The sequence below is a fragment of the Polistes canadensis genome, unplaced genomic scaffold (assembly GCF_001313835.1).
Source record: "Polistes canadensis isolate GaletaPanama2010 unplaced genomic scaffold, ASM131383v1 scaffold_560, whole genome shotgun sequence".
In the NCBI taxonomy this organism is placed as follows: Eukaryota; Metazoa; Arthropoda; class Insecta; order Hymenoptera; family Vespidae; genus Polistes; species Polistes canadensis.
In genome coordinates, this window is record NW_014570107.1 from 11,834 (window position 1) to 20,485 (window position 8,652).

General features: G+C 29.2%; 1 long non-coding RNA gene across 1 annotated transcript in view; it reads right to left on the reverse strand.

Annotated features, from left to right (window-relative positions):
- LOC106792694 overlaps positions 1-187 on the reverse strand; it is a 728-nt gene extending 541 nt beyond the window's left edge. The window contains exon 1 of the long non-coding RNA XR_001382336.1: positions 119-187. This is a non-coding gene — a long non-coding RNA (uncharacterized LOC106792694). The remainder of the gene's footprint in view (positions 1-118) is intronic.
- Between the last annotated feature and the right edge of the window lie 8,465 nt (positions 188-8,652).

Sequence of the window (8,652 nt, forward strand, 5' to 3'; positions counted from 1 at the left end):
TAGTGTACAAAATACCATGTGAATGTGAGAAGATTGGTCAAACGAAACAGAAATTAAAAAAAAGATTAGACCAACACAAAAATGACTGTAAACCTGTAAATGTGAACAAAACCAATACCACAGCGTTAGCTGAACACCATTTTACAACAGGACATATTTTTAAATTTGACGCAGCAACTATCCTAGATTAGGAGGAAAACTGGTACAAAAGAAACATCAGCGAAATGTATCACATATGTAATAATAATACGGTAAATTATAGAACAAACACAAATAACTTAAATCACATCTACAACGGAATTTTTAAATTTTAAACATAATAAATAGTAAGTGTTAACGCTCAAACTCTAAAGTAAATAGTTACGAATATAAATTTTAGGACAGAAAAAAGTTAGTTAATATCATTAATGGATTGACCACAGCAGTCCTAGAAAGAAAGACAATTGTTTAATTTCTACTATTTTTTTTACTTTACGTGTAGAATTAAATTCTTTTTAGACGAAAGTCGATCGTTGTTAACTTATGAAATAATCTGTTTTGTGTCTTATATCAAATGTTTTACTGTCTATTAAAATTCCTCAATATATTTAAAAGAATTTTTCGCTGCTTTTCAGAACTGTACGTAGTTTGCAACTATAAGATTCCTAAAAAAGTGCTAATAAACAGAAGTTTTAAAACGTTAGCGTTTAAGCTTTAAAGCAAATAGATACGAATATATATTTAAGGACCGGAAAAAATGAGTGAATATCATTGATGGACCGACTACTACAGTCTTAGAAAGAAAAAAAGCTGTCTAAATTCAACTATTTTTGTATACTTTACTTGTTAAATTTTTTTTTTCGAAAAAAATCAATTGTTGTTAACCTGAGTTCTAATCTGTTAAGTGTCTAATAGCACATTTAGCACTGTCTATGAAAATTTTTAATAATATTTAAAGGAATTTATCGCTGCTTTCCGGACCTATCTGAAGTGAGAAACTGTAAGATTTTTAAAGAAGTGCTAATAATATGAAACTTTTTGCCGTTAGAGTTTAACCTTTAAAGTAAATAGTTACGAATATAAATTATAAGGCGGAAAAAAATTAGTTCATATCATTGATGGACTGACTACAGCAGTCCTAGAAAGAGGAACAATTAATTAATTTCTACTATTTTTGTTTATTTACTTGTAAAATTCAATTTTTTGTAGACGAAAATAGATCGTTGTTAACCCGAGATCAAATCTGATTTGTTTCTAATACCACATTTTTTACTTTCTAATAAAATTTCTGAATATATTTAAAAGAATTTTTTGCTGCTTTCCGGATCTGTACGTAGTTAGATATTATAAGATTTCTAAAAATGTGCTAATAAACAGAAATCTTAAAGCGTAAGCGCTCAAACTTTAAACCAAATAGTTACAAATATAAATCATAAGAACGAAAAAAATAAGTAGGTATCATTGATGAACCGACTAAAGCAGTCCTAGAAAAAGTAACAATTGTTTAATTTCAACTATTTTTGTTTATTTAAAGTTTAGAATTCCATTTTTTTTGACGAATTTTGATCGTTTTTAACCTTAGATCAAATCTGTTTAGTATCTAAAAGCACATTTTTTACTGTCCATGAATATTTCTTAATGTATTTAAAAGAAGTTTAAACTGCTTGCTGTACTTTTTAGAAGATTTAAACTGCAAGATTTCTAAAGGAGTGTTAATATTTAATAGGTTTAAAACGTCAGCGTTTAGGCTTTAAACCAAATAGATACTAATATAAATTTAAAGACTGTATTTGCCAAAAATTCCTCCAACRTGGAGTCCTCCGGCGATTGAATTCAACTAATTGTGAGGAAGGTGAAAGGGTAATTAAAACAAAATAAAACACGTGATTGAGCTAATAAAAATGCTAATGCTTTATTGGCTCATCAGGGAAAAGCCTTACGGCATAAAAACCCTGTTTGAATGCTACGTTACACGTTAATGACGATCAACCACGGACAAACCCGTAGTTGACTTCTCGTCTCTCTACCAACGGTCACTTACGGGCAAATCACGTGGAGCCGCTCCTCTCGTTAATCCGTTCGAACTGATTGGTACCAATAAAGACTGTTTCTTACCGTTTCGTATCCCCTCTCCCTTTCTTTACCATTAATTACCGCCTCTGCGGTCCGTCACCTTTCTATCGTCGACACTAGGATGTGATTGCACTACTCCTGGGATGTTGGATCGTCTATGAAGTTCGTTTGTATTATGTAGTGTTTTCTTAAGCGTCCAGCGAAAGAATAGGACGAATGTCTTCGATAATGGGCCCAGCAGGGCGTACGCACTCGCCGCCGAGTGGTGAGGATACGACCGTTAATGTCGGACTAAAGGTGCGGTTTACAAACGTGAATTTCTCGCTCACGATCGATTCCGATCGTACAAAGACCAAAGAAAAAAAGTTGATATTATTGATAGACCGACAACATTAGTCCTAGAAAAAGAAAAAATCGTTTACTTTCAACTATTTTTTTTTATTTTACGTGTATAATTCAATTCTTTTTTAACGAAATTTGATTGCTGCTAACCCGAGATCAAATCTGTTTAATGTCGGATAGCACATTTTTCACCGTCTATAAAAATTTTTTGATATATTTAAAATAATTTTTCGCTGCTTTCTGGACATTTCGGTAGATGTAAACTGCAAGAATTCTAAAGAAGGGCTATTTAACAGTTGTTTTGAATCTTTAGCGTTTTAGGTTTAAAGTAAATAGTTACGAATATAATTTTTAGGTACAAAAAAAAATAGTTAATATCCTTGATGGTTCGACCACGGTAGTCCTAGAAAGAGGAAAAATCGCTCTATTTAAACTATTTTTGTTTACTTAACGTGAAGAATTGAATTCTTTTTTGACGAATTTTTATCGGTTTAACCTGAGGACAAATCTGTTTAGTGTCAAATACAACATTTTTTACTGTCTATGAATATTTCTTAGTATATTCAAAAGAATTTTTTGCTGCTTCCTGGACCTTTTGATTGATTTAAATTGTAAGTTTTCTAAAGAAGTGCTAATTAACAGTAGTTTTAAATCGTTAGCGTTTAGGCTTTAAAGCAAATAGATACGAATATAACTTTAAGGACCAAAAAAAAAAGATTCATATCATCAGTCGACCGACTAAAGCAGTCCTAAAAAAAGGTACAACCGTTTATATCTACTATTTTATTGTTAATATTACGTGTATATTTCAATTCTATTTTGACGAAAGTTGATTGTTGCTAACCCGAGATCAAATTTGTTTAGTGTCTTATAGCACATTTTTTACCGAATATTAGTATTTCATTATATATTCGAAAGAATTTTTCACTGCTTTCCGGACATGTTAGTAGTTAAAAACTGCCGGATTTTTAAAAAAGTGCTAATTAACAGTAGTTAAGAAACGTTAGCGTTTAAGCTTTAAAGCAAATAGTTACTAATATAAATATTAAGACCAAAAAAAAAGTTGATATAACTGATAGACCGACCACAGCAGTCCTAGAATGAGAAACAATCTTTCTGTTTCCACTCTTTGTGTTTACTTATTGTGTAGACTTGAATTCTTTTCTGACGAAATTTTATCATTGCTAACCCAAGGACAAATCGGTTTAGTGTCAAATAGCACATTTTTTACTGTCCATGAATATTTCTTAATATATTCAAAAGAATTTTCCGCTGCCTTCTGTACCTATAAGTAGATTTAAACAGTAAGATTTCTAAAGAAGTGCTAATTAACAGTAGTTTTGAAACGTTAGCGTTTAGGCTTTAAAGCAAATAGATACAAATATAAATTTTAAGACCGAAAAAAAATAGTTGATATCATTGATGGACCGACAGCGGAAGTCCTAGAAAGAAGAAAAATCGTTTAAATTCTACTATTTCTTTTTCCTTTACTTGTAGAAATTATATTTCTTTTCAACGAAAATCAACTGTTGTTAACCCGAGTTCGTATCTTTTTTGTGTCTAATAGAACTTTTCTACCGTTTATGAAAACTTCTTAATATATTTAAAAGAGTTTTTCACTGCTATCCGAACCTTTACCTAGTAGGAAACTATAAGATTTCTAAAGAAATGCAAATTACCCGAAGTATTAAAACGTTCGCGTTAAAGCTTTGATACAATCAGTTTCAAATATAAATTTTGCAAACAAAAAAAAAAGTAAGGTAATATCATTGATAGACCAACTACAGTAGTCCTAGAAAGAGGAACAATCGTTTATTTTTTATTTTTTTTTTTTTACTTTACTTGTATAATTCAATTCTTTTTTGATGAAATTTGATCGTTGCTAATCCGAGATCAAATCTGTTTAGTATCTAATAGCACATTTTTTACTGTCTATGAAAATCTCTCTTTATATATTCAAAATATCAATCAATTTTAGTTTGATTAATTTATCTTTAGAACGATTATTTGTACTTAAAAAATCATTAAATTCAACTAAAAACAACAAATGGGTTTTTGAATTTATTTCTACTTCTACTAAAGTTTGATCTTCATTTAATTCCAATTGAATATGTTTGCTGTAGTTGATATTTCTTTGAGGTGAACCTATTATAGACAGAATATTTTCTTTTAGACAATTCCTATCACTAGAAATCCCCCAATAAACTCCATTAATTATACTTCGAACCACATTGCTTTCCTTTTTAAATCTTTTAATGTCTCCTTCGCCTTGTTCTAAATTAAACAAGAGCATGTCTTTGTTTATAACATGGAAATCACTTAATGATTTGTTCATCCTACTTTTAAATACCTTCAATATCTTTTCTTGTAGTTGTTTTCGAGATATTAAAGCTCTGATATAATATTTTTTATATTCACTGAATATATTCGGGACAAGTTCAACAAAAAAGCTCCACGGACCACTGTATTTAATCCCCGGGTACCATGAGTATAGATCGTCATACACAACATCTATTCTTTCTATTAAATCGATTAGTCCAGTCACAAGGTCTTCTCTATCTGCCAATACCTTTTTAATTGCTTTCAATTTTTTATAAAAATCTTTGTTGATCTTTTTAAAACCTTCGTGAACAGCAAATAAAATATTTATAGTTTTTAGGTTTCCAACCTTTTGCTTTACTATTAAACCCCCTGCTTGTTTCTCTTTGTATTTCAAAATTGTATTGATGTAGGAAAGGTTCAAGTTTGTTTTTTTTTCCCATTTGTAATCCTTTCAGAAACATTCGGTCTTCTTCTATCTGTGACATAAAAGGGCGCAAAACATTTGTTTTTTTAATTGAAAAAGATGAAGTTTAAAACAATTAAATTAATTTGGGTGTTTAAATCAGTTTAAATGTAAATTGATAAATATCATTTTTTTTCAATTTCTACCACAACAAAAGGAATTAAAAATAATTTTCTAAAAATGATTGAAAACAAGTTCGTTCTTGAGTAGCAATAAATTATTCAACACATATAAAGATATTTCTATTGTAAAATCTTTAGATTTTTTAGGAATTATTCGAGTTTATTTTTTTATTTCCATTAAAACTTACACACTTCTCATAAGATTTCTAAGTATTAGAGCACAACAGTCTGAAATAATAACTTAATTTGTTGTTTGAAATAGATGTAAATAAAAAATTAAAAAAGTTTTGGTTTTAGTAGACAGAAATATCAACAACTAGCAAACAGGCTGTTCTTACGATTACTTACTTAAAACCCAATATCAACAAATAACTGTTCTTTACATTCATCTTTCATGTTTGTTATTTACTTTAAAAAAGATTCTAATAACTGTATTCATTTTAAGGAATATTTTTACCAACTTCTCTTTAATTATTCATTTTTTAGTAGTTAAATAAAAAACGATAAACAGGAAACAGTTTACATGAATATATAAATTTCCATCTAGTTTAGTTCTTAAGAGATCTTACCTTGATTATTTCGAAATATGAAAAAAGTTTACAAGCTTTAGATCTGGGGTCCTCAAGGAGATCCGGGAGACCCACCTAGGGACCTCTGCTGGATAAAGAAGGCAATTTTTATATATTTATATATCCTTTTAAATATTCTTAGGAGGTTCGTGAGCTAAAAAATTTGAGACTTCTTGCCTTAGATGACTACTACGTATTAATCCCTCAAATGGTCCCATTATTCATACAGTTTCTTTTGATATAGCCAATCAATTTTAAATAGAATAACAAAGTACAATATTTTAAACTAAACAACTTTAAAGAAGATCAAATGTTAGATTTTAGGAAGAAATTTAATTAAATTTTATAAAAATTACATATTTTTTTTCCTGACCATACTCACCCTGAGTTGCTTGTAAATAAAAATTATAAACTGTATAAAAAGGAGAGAAGCAGTTTGTACATTGATTCAGTCTAAAGAATTCATCTATAAGCTTTTCATCAAACTTACTCAAATTTTTTAGAAGTTGTTTTTCTTCTTCCGAGAAATTATATCCACCATTTCTCTTTAGTGCAGTAGAAAATATTATACAGACGTATAGAAAACATAAATTTAAATTCATCACAAGTATAAATAAAAAAGTTATTCTTAAATAGGTTTTTTAATTTAAATTGATCAGTTGATAGGGGAATAAATCAAATCACATGCCAAAACTGTATCATTTAACCAAATTAAGTCATAATTTACCTTTTAAAACTGACTATTATAATTTGAGTCGCGAAATCCATTTTTAAACCAGACAATTTATCATTTAAATTACAAATAGATAACTTGTTTTTTATTTATAGCTAGAATTTTGCCATTTTACACAATTTATATTATAAGTTGAAAAAATAAACTGTAAAAGTTTTAATTATTTTGCTAGATTTAATTACACTCTTGTAGGGTATTAATACGACACAATAAGTTTATATTGTACAAAACAAGAGAAAAATCTAACCTTAAAAGAAAAATGATGAGCTTAAAAATTTTTGTTTATATAAGAATTTTGAGAAAACTTAAAAGGTCTTTTATAGGTAAATTACTTTCTGCTAAAAAATAATTCTGACTTTTTCCAATAAATCCGGATCTTGAAATATTTTAATTAGAACTGTCAAATTTAAATTAATATATCTTATATAGGCAAAAAAACATATCCATTATTTTTTTACAGTCCATTCGAATGGTAAAAATTGGAGAATTAACAATAGATTTTAAAAAACAAATTGAATTTTAAATGGATTTTGATCCTTTATTTTAAAAATTTCTTCAAAAAAGATTTAGGTTTCCTTGATAACCTGCAGTCAAACATAATAAATACATGCAACATTGATTTTTATAATTTACTTAATTAAGAACGTAGTAATAGTAAGGTAATCTTCATAAACAAACACAATTTACCATTAAATTATAATTGTGAATGTTATCTAAAGCAAAGGTTCTCAAACTGGGATCCATGACACCTCAAGGGATCCCTAACAATATTTAAAACGATATTTTGCCGTTTTGTGACCCTATCGGGACATTGGACCACAGTTTGAAAACCTCTGACCTTAAGTATATTGAAAGTATATCAAGACCCACTTATCCAGCAGTCAGGGCATGGTGTCTCTATACGTCGGATAACGTGGATTCGAATTCCACAGGTGTCATTATTTATTTCTGAGAAATAGATAAAAACAGTAGGAAGATTAGCTTACGTTGTGAAGACAATAAATATAAGAGTGGCAATCGTTATCGGGAGTATAGTTTGGTTGGATTGATCTACTGACTTAGAGTTGAACCGAAACTTTCTCCATTGAGCGTTTTACGTAAGTGAGATGACGAGTCAGAAACAATAGCTATACTAGGAGACTGTCCGCGGAAAAATCAGGTGAATCTTGGGGTCAAAACAAACCTGGAATAGTACACGCCAAAAGTATTTCTATTTTATAACTTTATGAAGGATATCGTCAGTGCTGGTGTTTAAGCCGAGAGTGAAGACTTATTTGATCTTCATCTCAGTCTTCATAAGTTGCTGAAAACGGTTCAAACACGATGAAACAAGTCATCTAAGCAAAGGATAAGATACTCTGCATCTTCTCGAGGGATTTTCGTAGAGCATACTTGTAAAAGGTTTTTTTTTGTATTGGCTAAAAACAATCATGACCTAACTATCGGGCACGTAGTACGTCTGGATGGAAAAAAGCTCTAGTTCTAAAACACCTGCATAGACCGTGATGTGATAAACAGACTATCGTAGGGGTACTTGATTAAGTTACTGTCTTATCGTTAGATTAATGAATTTCCTAGAGCTATAGTTATATTTTTTTAAATTTAATATTCTGTTACTTTGAAACTTCGACCATAAATAAATACCTTCTAGTGAATCTATTTCTTTGTGATAGACTATTAAAACATTCTCTATTTTAAAACGAAACTACTCACAAATATAGTAGAAGTTTGATCTACTGCTGTATAATTTATTTTTAGAGTATAGTATAAAAATTCGTCGAACGCAAAGTCTAATCGAGTTTAAAGAGCAAGGGCATCTTTATATATAGTCCAGTCAATAAAAGAAAACTTGGTAAATTTAGCTAGCTGGGGAAAACTTGATATAATGGTAATTCGACGACGCTGAATCGCGGAATTTTTAAATCGAATCTTGATGCTTATGGTATTTTTTACTATATTGAAGAATAATATATTTTTATATTAAAAAAATAAAATGTTAACTGTAATTCTAGTAATAAATCTTCCTTTATTTGCGCTAAATAATAAACA